At 47.3% G+C, this 15000-nt stretch overlaps 1 protein-coding gene across 1 annotated transcript in view; it reads right to left on the bottom strand.

Annotated features, from left to right (window-relative positions):
• Positions 1-15000, bottom strand: part of ralgps1 (Ral GEF with PH domain and SH3 binding motif 1) — a 185478-nt gene that overhangs the window by 40898 nt on the left and 129580 nt on the right. The gene's annotated exons all lie outside the window — the stretch shown is intronic.

The raw sequence follows: 15000 nt of genomic DNA, 5'->3' as shown, positions 1-15000 counted from the left end.
TATCAACGTCCTGTTATTAGCATTTTGAGCCCTTACACTCTCAAACTCAATCACTTATCGACGGATGTCAGTCAAGTCAGAGCTTAGACCTTATTTAGACCTAATGGGGGGACTTCAACATTCAGCCAGAGAGGGAAATCAGTAAACGCTGAGCCAACCATGATCACTGTTATGGAGTGGACTGAAACATTTCTCTACATACACATATTTTGAACAACAATGTGACCCATAGAGAGAGAGAGAGAGAGAGAGAGAGAGAGAGTTGGTATAGTATAGTATAGTCAACTCACTATAAAAAACTCACATCAAAACATCAAAAGGAACACTGACTCAGAAACGCACCATAAAGAGTCGAGTCCCTTTGGCTGTGAGTGTGTGAAAGAGGAGGTGGAGGAAGCAAAGACAGACGTGCTCTAAAATTTATGTTTAGCCTCAGGCATGTGCGCTTTTATTATGTACATAAATAAAGAAAAACAATATTTACAACCTCCAATATTTACAACTTCACATGATTTCATCTGATGCCGCCGAGTCGTAGCAGGCTGACGGCAGATTGGCCACATGTGGGTGACCGTGGCGCAGTTTTCGGACATCAAGTGGAGTAATTAGGGGGCTTTGAGCGGCAGGAAAAAGGGGAACTCCAGGGGCTGTTCATTTCACAGCAGTGGGGAGCAAGAGCACGTGGGCACCCCTCATGTTTACAGTATAGACCATTTCAAGAGAGTTCCATAACATTCCATATGCTATCTTAATGAAGCGGAAGTAGATTGGCAACAAAATAGGACGGTCGAGCATTGTTTTTGTTTTTCTTGTTGAAAGGGTCTATAAATGATGAGTGTGTCGGTACATGTCCAGTCCACAGCCCGCTGCTGGCCACGTGTTCCAGTGAGCGCAGTAAATCTCCGCAGATCGTATGGGCGCCGTTTAATGGCTGAAATGTCAAACTGTGATGTCAAACTGTGATGCCTGCCAGCGGGGGGCCCTTCTCTGGTACTGCTGAGCAAGGGCTCCAAACGTGAAGAAATAAGAGTGCTTCTCCTGATGGGAGACGGCCGTGAAATGCTTCCCATCACACTGAACACACTGAACACACACACAACCAAGCCTGGAACAAGGCCTGAAGACACACACAACCCACCCCATGAACACACACACAACCAACCCCAGGCTGGAACAAGGCCTGAACACACAACCAACCCCAGGTTGGAACAAGGCATGAACACACACACACACACACACAAACAACCCCAGGTTGCCAACCCCGGGCTGAAACGAAACTTGGACCGTGAAGCATGAGGCTGCAATGAAGGTAAACAGCCCATCACTTCAAAAACACACACAGGTCAGGAGCTCAAAGGGCTCTCTTGGGGAAACCGTGCTTCATGAGTGCTTTAGCACATGAGCTGCCTGTTTACCTACATGCACACACACACGCACACACACACACACTCACATACACACAGCACAGCACACACACACACATACTCACATACGTACAGCGCACACTCACATACGTACAGCGCGCACACACACACACACACACACACACACACACACACACACACACACACACACACACACACACACACACACAGCACCAGTCACGGTCCACTCTGACCCTCGGGATGCACACCCTGTGGTGTGTGAGTGAACGTGTGTGTTGTGTGCGTATATGAGTGCATGAGGTGTATGTGTGTGTGTGTGTGTGTGTGTGTATGTCTGTGTGTCTGTGTGTGTGTGTGTACGGGGTCAGGGCAGATAGCTTTGCGGCACCTCAGAGCTTAATGGATTGGTGTGGGAGCGCTCACTCTCCCTCACTCTCTGTCCCTCCTCCGTTTCCCACCCTGGTGGTGGGTAATTGAAAGGCTGGGGTAACAGGCCGGGGTAAGAGGTATCAGGGGCCCCATCAAGAGTGGGGGCAGGAGTGGGGCAGGGGCAGGGGCAGGACTCACTGCCTGAGGGCTCTGGAGACCTGGCCTCTCACACGATCCACATACACTCTGTTTCCTTTGGCCAATAATCTGGGACCAGAGATTTACAATCTCTACCTCTTTCTCTATTTCACAAACTATTGCGCACACACACCGACACACAAACACACACCAAACACTAACACAGACACACATACACGCACGTACACACACACAACACACACACAGACCAAACACTGACACACACACACACACACAGAGACCAAACACTGACACACGCACACGCACACACACACACACACACACACACACACACACACAAACCCATTCTGAGACCAAGCCGAGATCCAGCTCACTGCTGCCTTCAGCAGAACACGTGGCGGTCTAGTTGTTGTGTACTGAAAGCTGTTTGCTGCCTGAGAGCCTCTCTTGGTCAATGTGGGCCCAGTCATGGTCCAGGAGAAAAGCCCCAGTAAAGATGGGCTGCCCAGGCAGAGTTGAAAGCAGCGAGCCTAAATCACTGACCAGCCATTCTGCTCCACTTCATTCTGCAAAAGCCAGATGCTGTCCCTGGTTGATGTCTGTAATCAGCGTCCTGCTAACAGAATCGGGCTGGTCAGCCCAACGCTCTTGGTGCTGAATAGTGAGTGGTTTTTCACAGCTGGTTTCCAGTCTCAGCCCACGGTAGTGAAGGCGGGTCGTTAGGGGACAGTTAGAGGTGTGGAGGCGTGATTGGCGGGTCGGGACGTGAGTCAGGTGGCTGCCTGACACAGACTCTGTAATTAAACGGTCACTTGCACCTTGCTGGTCCGGCACTAAAGCCATAAAAGCCGCATGTGGTGGGTGATCCAGGAACAGTCTTAGAGTAAAGCTATAGTTTCATGCTATGTTACTTTTGTCCTTTAGTCTTAGTTTATTATTACAGTCTTAGAGTAAAGCTATAGTTTCATGCTATGTTACTTTTGTCCTTTAGAGTCTTAATTTATTATTTCAGTCTTAGAGTAAAGCTATAGTGTCATGCTATGTTACTTTTGTCCTTTTAGAGTCTTCAGGGACAGATCTTAAGGAGTCTGCCGTGCAGTAAGGCACCCATAGAGCACTGGCCACTCAGCCTGTGTAAGGCACTGCTGAGGGCTTTTCTGCTGAATGCTTCTGTTATGTGCCTTCACCAAACAGAAACCCACAGCACATGTCTAAAGCACAAGCTCTCTGTTAAGCCGTAAAGGCCGTATGCAGCTGATTCAGGAACAGGGGGAAAGAGGCTGCGCTGACTGCTGTACTGGGAGCACTAAATCTCAGCCGTGTCCTTTCTGAACTGACGATCAGTGCAAGTAAACAAGGGATATATTTCACCAGACTTCAGCATTCAGGACTGAAAACAAATGAAGGCAGAGGAATGCAGCTTGAAGCAAACAAGCAACATGAGACCTCAACTGTTGAGTTTGCATGTTTTTCTACTGTTTACATTTCATAAAAACAACGGTAGGAAAATGAAAACCCCCGCCATGTTTACCTTGTATACAATCTCCTATAAACCTTGCTCACAAACGTCAGTTACCTCTCTCCACATGAAATGCACACCATTTACAACCTCATAAATCCCACTTCGCCCTATGTGGCGTAACAACAAACTATCTGCTATTGGCTAAGGCTGATGGCCACCAAGAGCTGGACACAACACAAAACCACCCAGGCATGCTGCAGTGGAGCCATACAGCCATAAAGAACAACCCTATAGCGTATAGATACTGTTCATTTCAACCCTATAGCATATAGGTAGCGTATATATATATTGTACATTTCAACACTAGAGCATTTCAACCCTATAGCGTATAGGTAGCGTATAGATACTGTTCATTTCAACCCTATAGCAACCCTATAGCATATAGGTACTGTTCATTTCAACCCTATAGCGTATAGATACTGTTCATTTCAACCCTATAGCGTATAGATACTGTTCATTTCAACCCTATAGCGTATAGATACTGTTCATTTCAACCCTATAGCGTATACCTGTAGGTACTGTTCATTTCAACCCTATAGCGTATAGATACTGTTCATTTCAACCCTATAGCGTATAGATACTGTTCATTTCAACCCTATAGCGTATAGATACTGTTCATTTCAACCCTATAGCGTATAGATACTGTACATATCAGACTCAGCTACTAGCGCCGGTGGAAACTCACTGGCACTAACGCCAGAGGAACCAGGAGACAGGATTGCAGAGAAGTGAAGATGGTATCACGGAGAAGATGAGACAGGATGACGGAGAAGATGAGACAGGATGACGGAGAAGATGAGACAGGATGACGGAGAAGATGAGACAGGATGACTGAGAAGATGAGATGGCATCTGCCAACACAGGTTCTTGATGTAGATTCTGATGGTCAAAGACAGAATTTTCTGTCACAGAGGAGGGAGATATGACCAGTCTACTCCTGTCACAGGGTCAGAGATATGACCACACTGCTCTAGTCACAGGTCCTGTGTGTGGCCGATGGACAAAGATATGACCGGTTTGTTTTAGCTTCAGGGTCAGGGATATGACCAGTCTTCTCCTATCACAGGGTCAGAGATATGACCACACTGCTCAAGTCACAGGTCCTGTGTGTGGCCGATGGACAAAGATATGACCGGTTTGTTTTAGCTTCAGGGTCAGGGATATGACCAGTCTTCCCCTATCACAGGGTCAGAGATATGACTACACTGCTCTAGTCACAGGTCCTGTGTGTGGCCGATGGACAAAGATATGACCGGTTTGTTTTAGCTTCAGGGTCAGGGATATGACCAGTCTTCCCCTATCACAGGGTCAGAGATATGACCACACTGCTCTAGTCACAGGTCCTGTGTGTGGCTGATGGACAGAGATAAGACCACACTGCTCTCCTCACAGGTCCTGTGTGTGTGTGGCTGATGGACAGAGATAAGACCACACTGCTCTCCTCACAGGTCCTGTGTGTGTGTGGCTGATGGACAGAGATAAGACCACACTGCTCTCCTCACAGGTCCTGTGTGTGTGTGGCTGATGGACAGATACAAACAGTCTACACTGGCCCCAGATGCCCAGAGGTCACTCTACTCTGAGATCAGACCTGCAGATTGCTTGCCTGGATCATGGCTAGGGTGGCTTTGTTATTGCCTGCCCCTACTGACCTTAAATGACCTGCAGCGACCTTGATCAGGGTTAAATTACAGCAATGGGCACTGAAGGGTTAACATCCGTCTACTCTTTAGTGAGGCACAACGGAGGTCTTTTCTGCTGAAGGCTTTTGTTATGTGCCTACTCTAAACAGAATTGTATTAAGCAAAACGCTGCATAAACATTAATCCATCCATATGAGGATAATATCCCTTTCATATAAAACAAATCCATGCCCCTAGAAACTGTTAAAAGCCTCTTAAAACAGACCTGATTGTGAACAGATGCCATGTTAGAGGCAGCGCTCATCAGTGCCAAAGCACATGCAAACACAGAGCGAACAGGGGAACGGATCAGCGGCGGTCTTGTTGAGTCCCCGACAACGTCTGCGGAGCGCTTTGGGGACACAGAGACAGGTGTGCAATAACAGAAACTAACAACAGGCCCTATTCATTCCTCACGGATTGGATAGTCATTGTGTGCGACGTGTAACCCAATGGAACATAACAGCAGAGGCCAATCCATTCATAATGCACACACTGTGAGGGCTTTGGTCGTCGGTGGGGTTGTGTTGCGATTGGTGAGGGAAAACCCTTAAAACGCACAGGGAGTCCACAGAGACCCAACAGAACAAACAACCGAAAAGCTAGTCTTGGCACCGAGCGAAAAATAATTACAAATAATGACATATTTGCCTAAAGTCGAGGCCTATTTCAGGAGGCAGGGGGTTTACGATGTTCTGGGATACACTGCATAAGAGTGGTGCTTCCTGGAAGTGAGCAAGGCGTGGGCCGCGGGCCAGACGCAGAGTGCTCCCAGACCAGCTGCTGTAGGGGCTAGCGCAACGACGCTAACACGCCGCTAACGCGCCACTAACACACAACCATAACACCACTGCAACCGGCCCACATGTTCATGTTTGTCCGATAAATGCGTCATGTGGTCAAAAGAAAAGAAAACAGGCGGTGTTATTTTATTAGGGATTATTGAATTTAAAAAAGAGCTGAATTCCTGTCATGGGGACACACACGCCAGCTTAAGACAGAACAAGACGTTACAGTTTTCTATGAAAGCATGCTGTTGATGGCCCAGGCGGAGTAAGGCTATCTAAAGCACAAGTATCCCTTTAGTAAGGCTATCTAAGTAGCCCTTCAGACAGAGAGAGAGAGAGAGAGAGAGAGAGAGAGAGAGGCAGATGCAGAGAGAGAGGATACTCTTGGCATTGGCTATTGGTCCTCTAAAACCAGTGGCCATCCAGGCCAAAAGACATTTACACACTTTGTGGTTTTTGCGGCCTTCTCCTTCTCCTTGAAATAAATCCTGCTCGTATATTTAGCCTGCCACCATTTGGGTTTTTATAGCCATGCAGCCCGACCTGTAGCCGTGCCCCATTAACGATTCCAAGGGTTTCTGCCTTACATGGCCAAATTGGACGCTAATTCAGTGACCCCCGTATATATTAAGCTAAGGCAGGCCAATAAATTCATAGGTGTTGTATGCCTGACATCTCCATTTCATCGCTGAGAGAGATGAGCAATATTTGAATGCTGTCGTTCCTGCGCTCGATCCAAATGCGTAAGTGAAATGTGCGCGGCAGCAGTTTGGTTTGCTGGAAACTCAAACGACGTTGTGTGTGGGCCAAGTAGGTTGTTGAGTATCGGTCCAAACATTGGGGACGACTGACCTGCACGTGGAAATGATCATTAATGCACAAACACATCTCCTCTCTGAAGAGGGGACATCGATCTTGAAAGGAGCGCCTCTGCGACTGGCCGTAGAACGAATCCCTCCCCAGTAACGCTAAAGACACACTCGCTGTCACGCCCACGGCTTGGCCCACCACGTTTACAGCGCTGAGCTCATAGCCCAGCGTGAGCATGACACACATTTACAAACCTCCAGTGAAACCAGAACCTGCAATCAAAAGTTGTTTGCTGGGAATCGCATCCCACTTGGCAAATCGAAACCCCAGCGAATGCTTGTCATTTCCAACAGCAAGACAGACCCTCTGACGGCACGCCAGACCAGGGCCATATCAGGGCCAGAACAGGGCCATATGAGAGCTAGATTTGAGCTAGATCAGAGCCAGATTAGATCCAGATCAGAGCCAGATAAGAACCAGATTAGAGCCAGATCAGAGCCAGATCAGAGCCAGATTAGAGCCAGATCAGAGCCACATCAGAGCCACATCAGAGCCACATCAGGGCCATATCAGGCCAGGGCTGGCATCCATCACAGCCCACTTATGAGGACCACTCATAGCCGCGTGCCCCACGAGTCTCCTGCGGGAGTGTGCATGTGGGAAATCTGAGGCATGCAGGGAAACCTAATCGCTGACCGCTGCAGAGATGCGAGACGATCGTCCTTCAGAGGTCAGGGAGTGGTGGCAAAGGGGTGCCAGGGCCGAACCTCGAAATAGACTCTGAATGCCTGGACTGGGAGGGACGGCAGTCGCTGTCCACTCTCTGGTAAGGTCAGTAGATTTGTGGAGGATGATGACACAGGATGTTATTTCTGTATGTGCGTTTGTCGTTCGTGAGCCTAAAACGAGTCCACTCAGAATTCTTCCAGAGAGCGTTAAAACATTGTGACTTTTAAGAGAGCTGAACTGAGAGCAAAGCCTGTGACTCCAACGGTCCAGCAAGGCACTGCCAGGAATGGGGCCAATTTAAATGCACCACAGGGCAACGTCCAGTAACGGATGTATCATTTGATGGTCGCACATTTACGTTGGCCACTTGACATGTTTCCAGTCCAACGGCTGGACACAGTCCTGTCTGTGTGTGGAGAGCTGAAAGCGCTGAACACTTCAACGTCTGTGGCGAAAGGCTACCGGCGAAATTGCACAATACCCCTGACATACCGAACACGTTAACGTTTGGCCAGACCCCGAGCTCTCATTAACACTTCTGAATAAGCCCTGACCATGCCGCGCCTAGAGGCTGCCACTGAGTGACTGTGCGTCAGCTCGGACCGGTCCTGTGACGTGAGCTCTCTGGCCGAGCCAGTCAGCGCCTCCAACGGCACCTCATTGGCCTGTAGTGGGGGAGTGATGTGCCGCTGGGACGTGGGGCTGGGAGAGGTGTCAATCACCAGAGCAGGCAGGAGCTCTGGCGCTGCACCTGGACTCGGCCACAGCTGGTAATGAGCGGCTATCGTCAGACAGCTCTGACCAGCCGTGCATCTCTGAGGACACAACACACTCTGACCAGCCGTGCATCTCTGAGAAGAAAAAAAACACTCTGACCAGCCGTGTGTCTGAGAACACAAAACACTCTGACCTGGCGTGCGTCTCTGAGAATGACCAGCCGAGCGTCTCTGAGAACACCAAACACCCTGACCAGCCGTGCGTCTCTGAGAACACAAAACACTCTGACCAGCCTTGTGTCTCTGAGAACACAAAACACTCTGACCTGCCATGCGTCTCTGAGAAACACAGAAACAGCTCTGACCAAAGGTGTGTTCAAATTCGCATACATAGACAAACGTTTACAAAAAGGTTTCTGTGAGGAGAGATGACAGGAAGTGAGCAGGAGAGAGATGACAGGAAGTGAGCAGGAGAGAGATGGCAAGAGGTTTCGGTAAATGACTTCGCTCCTTAGTCAAGTCAAGTCAAGTCAAGTCAAGTTTATTTATATAGCACATTTCATACACAGAGGTCATTCAATGTGCTTTACATAAACAAAACCAAACGATAATAACAAATAAAAAAAGCATAGAAGGGCAATATAGTCAAAGAATAGTTAAAAAAGGTAAAGATCATAATAAAAAGAAAACATAAAACACAAGGTAAAATCATTTAAAAATAAAGAATAATTAGTAAGCAAAACAAAGGCAAAAAGTAGTAAAAAAAGTAATAAAAGACAAAGTAGAATAATATCGAGGCAGATTCAGAATTTGTAACTCGGCACAGTTAGCAGAAAGCGCCTGAGAACAGTTTGGTCTTAAGTCTAGATTTAAAACTGGCTACAGTTGGGGCCTTTTAATGTCATCCCAAAGTTGGTTCCACAGCTGAGCCAAGATAGCAGCTAAAAAGCTGCTTCACCATGTTTAGTTCTAAAATTTTTGAGACATCCAGGTGTTGATTTGTTCTATACACTGACACATAGATTCAAGAGGACCATAGTTGTTTGGTGATAGAGCTAAGTAAATTTGTGTGTCATCTGCATAGCTATGATATGAAATCAAATTGTTTTGAATGATTTTGTCCAAGTGGGAGCATATAGAGGTTGAATAATAGTGGCCCCAAGATCGACCCTGGGGAACACCACAGGTCAAGGACGTTATGTTGAGGTACAGTTCCGATGGCAACAAAGAAGCTCCTTTCTTGTAGATATGATTTTAGCCAGCTGGATAACTATGCCTGTAAATCCAACCCAGTGTTCTAGTCTGTGTAGTAAAATATTGTGATCAACAGTGTCAAATGCTGCACTAAGGTCCAGTAGCACTAGGACTGATGTTTTACCTGAATCTGTGTTGAGTGTATGTCATTGGAAACTTTAATGAGAGCTGTTTCAGTGCTGTGATTTGCCCTAAAACCAGACTGAAAGTAATCAAAATACCCATTTGATGTTAGAAGGTGGTTAATTGATTAAAGACTACTTTTTTCAATAATTTTGCCAATAAAAGGTAGATTGGATATGGGCCTGTAATTGTTTAGCATGGAGGCATCCAGGTTATTCTTCTTGAGAAGTGGCTTTACAACAGCTGTTTTCAGTGACTTAGGAAAAGTGCCAGACAGCAATGATACATTTACAATTTGAAGGACATCCGCCGCTATGAGGTGAAAAACAGTTTTGAAGAAATTGGTAGGCAGAGTGTCTAAGACACATGTGGAAGGGCTGAGATTCTGTACCGCTTTTTTCAAGTGTTTTCAGAGTCTATCAAGCTGAACTCTGACATCAAGTTTAGTTTCACTCTGTTTGTTGCTGGAAGTTCAGGTTGTTGAATTTGTAATTGAGCAGATATGTTGAGTCTGATTTTGTCAATTTTACCTTTAAAAAAAGATGAAAACTCATTGCATTTATTAGTTGAGAGAAGTTCAGGCCTAATTGTGAGGGGGATTTGTTAACTTATCAACAGTTGAAAATAGAATACGAAAGTGTTATTTGAACTTCTATTGATAATGTTAGAAAGAAAGACTGTCTTGCTTTTGCATATTTCAGAGTTATATGTCGCGGAGCATCTCTTTTATGGATTTCATAGTGGATCTGAAGTTTGTATTTACGCCATTTTCTTTCAGTCTTCCTACACTCTCTTTTTAGAAGTTTAACTGCTGGATTTTGCCTCCATGGTGCTTTCTGTTTGTCCTTAACTTTCTTGAATTGTAATGGGCAATGACCAGGCGTGCGTCTCTGAGACTACAAAACCACTCTACTAGTGCTGCAACATGACCAGGCGTGCGTCTCTGAGACTACAAACCACTCTACTAGTGCTGCAACATGACCAGGCGTGTGTCTCTGAGACTACAAAACCACTCTACTAGCGCTGCAACATGGCTCCCTCTCTGGACTCTAGAATCTCAGCACCAGACTGGCCCAAACGCTCCGAGTGGACTCGTTCTACTTTCTACTGCTCCGCATACTCATGCTGCCGGTTCAGTTAATATTTCAAAGCAGCGTCATAAATCCAGAGGGCGCAGCTGCAGCTGGACTGGACGATGGAAACTTGGGTGCCCGCTTGGGTGCCCGCTGTCCCAGACCTGATCTAGGAACATTTATTCCAGGCTGCTTTATTACACTTACCATTTAGAGACATTAATGTCTCGCTCGTTGGCGTGGGATCGCAAAGTATGTGTGTGTGTGTGTGTATGTGTGTGTGTGTGTGTGTGTGTGTGTGTGTGTGTGTGTGTGTGTGTATGAGTGTGTGCAAGCATGTGTTTGTAGTTTGTACAGTGGTTGTCAAAAGATGGGTATGTGTGCATGTGGATAACTGTGCATGTTGGTGTGTGTGTGTGTGTGTGTGTGTGTGTGTGTGTGTGTGTGTTTGTGCTCTTGAACACGTGGGTGGGCTGTGGCCTGTGAATCTACATGAGAGCATTTAATAGGAACACTGAGACTAACATTGTGCTCAACACATTCAGATGAAATGCTGGATTACACACGGACACACACACACTCACTCATCTAAAGAACTCAACACAAACATACATACATACACACTCACTCATCATATTACACTCAAGTGGTGGGCTCCATAAACAAACACACACACACACACACACACACACACACACACACACACACACACACATAGGGATCCACACACACACGCACATACACAAACTTGACTGATGCTGGGCTCCAAAACACACTCGTCTGAAGTCCCGGCTACACACACACACACACACACACACACACACACACACTGGGGCTAACTCTGGGCAAGTCCTGTTAGTGAAGGCAAGAGAACATTCCAGAGCTGTGATCTCACCCCACCACTGGAGCCGAGGGGAGTGCAGCGCTACATCATACAAACACACACACACACACACACACACACACACTCAGAGATGGCTTTTCCACCAGGAGTTTCCAAGCCCCTGGGACACCTGTGATATCTCACATCTCACATCAGGATTGTGTGTGTGTGTGTGTGTGTGTGTGTAAGGCTGTACCACTCAATCTGAGACTAGCTGTAGGTCATGGCTCAATGAGCTAGGCATTTTCCCATGGCGGTGTCACACATGGACATGCTCACACATGCAGGCACACACACACATACATACACACACACACACACACACACACACACACACACACACACACACACACACAACACACGCACACACAGAGAAGAGATGAAGATGACTGCATGATTGTCCTACAGGCACCCTAAGAGTCTCCGCTCCAATGTGCGCTGATCCTGTGGGGAATCATCTGAGCAGTTCTGCTTAACAGCTCTTAAAGGTTATGTTTGTCTGCACGTCTGGCTTTGGCATGAGGGCACACACACACACACACACACACACACACACACACACACACCTACACACACACACACTGTCGTTCAGTCTGCACTGACTGTTATGCAATTTACTGGAGAACATCTCTGCACAAAGTCCCTACAGTATGTGTCTGTGTGTGTGTGTGTGTGTGTGTGTGTGTGTGTGTGTGCCGTGTCTGCCCTTAGTTGGCAGGATGTGTAAAGTCCTGTGGTGATGTCAAACAAGAAACTGTAGTCTGGACACAGGCGCAGACGATCCACACACACCTTTTTGTCTGATCTGGTTTGTGCTACTCATGACCAGACGGCACACACGCACACACACTTGTATGTACGGAAACAATTCACTTCTCTGTCTGGTTTGGTATAGGACAAATTCAGGACAAAGGTGTTTTAAGGTCTCGGAAAAGGCAGACAGACACACACACACACACACACACACACACACACACACACACACACACACACACACACACACACACACACACACACACATATACAGTATACAAGCAGACACACTGGTAGACCCATATTAGACAGCCAGACCAAACCATTCCATGGAAGCAATGGCCTGACAACATTATGTAACTGAGTCTGGCTTTCATGTGGCAAAGTGAGTAATACGAGTGCCATGCAGTGGACACACCACTGAATCAGAAATACACACACACACACACACACACACACACACACACACACACACACAACACACACACACACAGTAAACTGGACACACAGCTGGATGAATGCAAAACCCTCTCAAGTGATTTTCATATATACAGAGATGTTTTGTTCATGTCTTTCTTCACTGCACCAAGAAAACAGACACAGACACAGACACACACACACACACACACACACACACACACACACACACACACACACACACATACCCAGAGAAAAATCCAACTAATTATAAGGTTTACTTTCTTGAGAGATAAATAGCCTAGAAAAGGTATCATCACTTGAGATCAGCTGTTACACCATGGAAGGTAAGCAGCAAGATGAAGCAAGATTTTATGAAATGTCAAGACAATTACTGGGAACATGCAAATCTGACACAAACTCACTGACTCACACACACACACACACACACACACAGACACACACATGCACACACACAGGCACACAAACACACACACACTAAACCAAAGATCTGAGTAATCAGTGGCAAACCACAGAATGTGAGGGGGAAGATACACTACACAGGCACTTCTGTCCTGCGGGGAACAATCCAGCCTTTCTGCTTGTGAGCTTTTACATGGTGCTAGCATCTTTAAAGTATCACCGGGCCCCCTCGGACATCCTGCCCGCACTGGAAACTTGGCCGTTAGCGTTAGCGCTAGCTGGCTCGCTCTGAACGGACCTATGGAGACACCCCGTCTGCCTGTTCCGATGACACACACACACACACACACACACACACACACACACAAGCCCAGTATTGTTTTACGGAGGCTCTGAGTAGCCAGTCGGACTGAATGAAAAACTAATGAAATGTTTCATTAGATGTGGAGCGCACAGCGAGATGAACAGATTGCTCATGAGCTCAATGGCGGCTTGGCGAGGACCACTCAGCTGTCAGCAGTCCGTCTCAGCACCTCCGGACTTTTTTTTTTGGGGCAGCCGTGGCCCACTGGTTAGCACTCTGGACTTGTAACCGGAGGGTTGCCGGTTCGAGCCCCGACCAGTGGGAACGGCTGAAGTGCCCTTGAGCAAGGCACCTAACCCCTCACTGCTCCCCGAGCGCCGCTGTTTCAGGTAGCCTAGCACTCAGCGTTAGCACTCATCACTTCGTGAGCCTCTAGCGTTAGCCTCTAGCATTACTAAAACAGTTAGCCTTGCAGCATTAGTGTTAGCAGATAAAACAGAGTGACTGTTAGCCTCTCAGTATTAGTGGTTGTGTCCATCCAAGCTAAATATTTCCTACTGCTAGCCTCTCAACATTAGCATTGGCAGATTTCTCAGTGATACCCTTACAGTATTAGCGGTAGCAGCTAAAGCATCTGCTAACTGAGTCTAGACTAGAACAGATTCCCCACTCCTGCTCTGAGCTCCACTGAGGCTCTAAGTGGAGTGTGTGTGTGTGTGTGTGTGTGTGTGTGTGTATGTGTGGAGGTAAGAGTATTTTAAGTTGTAAAACAGAGCAGGCGTAAAGCGATACACGGACAGATTAACTCGGGGTTGAGCTAGTCCTGGAGCTGTATGTGATTTAAAACCCAGCCGCTGACCAAAGACCCTGGACAGGATGCTACCATGACTGCTGCCAGGAAGTGAGTCATTGGGGGACCCTCTTTCTGTGCAGAATAAAATAACTAGTGCAGGGGAGGAGATCGGGCTGCTGCTGCTGCTGCTGCTGTGTGTGTGTGTGTGTGTGTGTGTGTGTGTGTGTGTGTGTGTGTGTGTGTGTGTGTGTGTGTGTGTGTGTAAATAGTGCAGGGAGGAGATCGGGCTGCTGCTGCTGCTGCTGCTGTGTGAGTGTATGTGTGTAAAGACAGGCTTGGGTTGATGTGTGTGTGTGTGTGTGTGTGTGTGTGTGTGTGTGTGTGTGTGTGTGTGTGTGTGTGCTGGATGCAAGGTGTAAAGTGGAGAAGTGAAGTTGATCTGTCAAACTGAGCTGAGCTGTGAATGTGAGGAGGCTACTGTTCCGTTACACACACAGACACAGACACACACACACACACACACACACACACACACACACACACACACACACACACACACAGACACTGTAAGATGTGGCGATGAGCTCACCTGACCACAGAGGAAGGAGTGAGGGTGGGGGTGGGGACTAGGGGCTATTTTCCACTCAGAGCCTCAGTGCCTGTGTGTGTGTGTGTGTGTGTGTGTGTGTGTGTGTGTGTGTGTGTGTGTGTGTGTGTGTGTGCGTTTGTGTGTGTGTGCCTGTGTGTGCCTGTGTGTGTGTGTGTGTGTTTGTTTGTGTGTGTGTGTGTTTGTGTGTGCCTGTGTGTGTGTGTGTGT

This window comes from Alosa alosa, chromosome 5 (assembly GCF_017589495.1).
Source record: "Alosa alosa isolate M-15738 ecotype Scorff River chromosome 5, AALO_Geno_1.1, whole genome shotgun sequence".
Lineage (NCBI taxonomy): Eukaryota > Metazoa > Chordata > Actinopteri > Clupeiformes > Clupeidae > Alosa > Alosa alosa.
The sequence above is the reverse complement of the archived record's forward strand: the minus strand, read 5'-3'. Positions and strand labels throughout refer to the sequence as shown.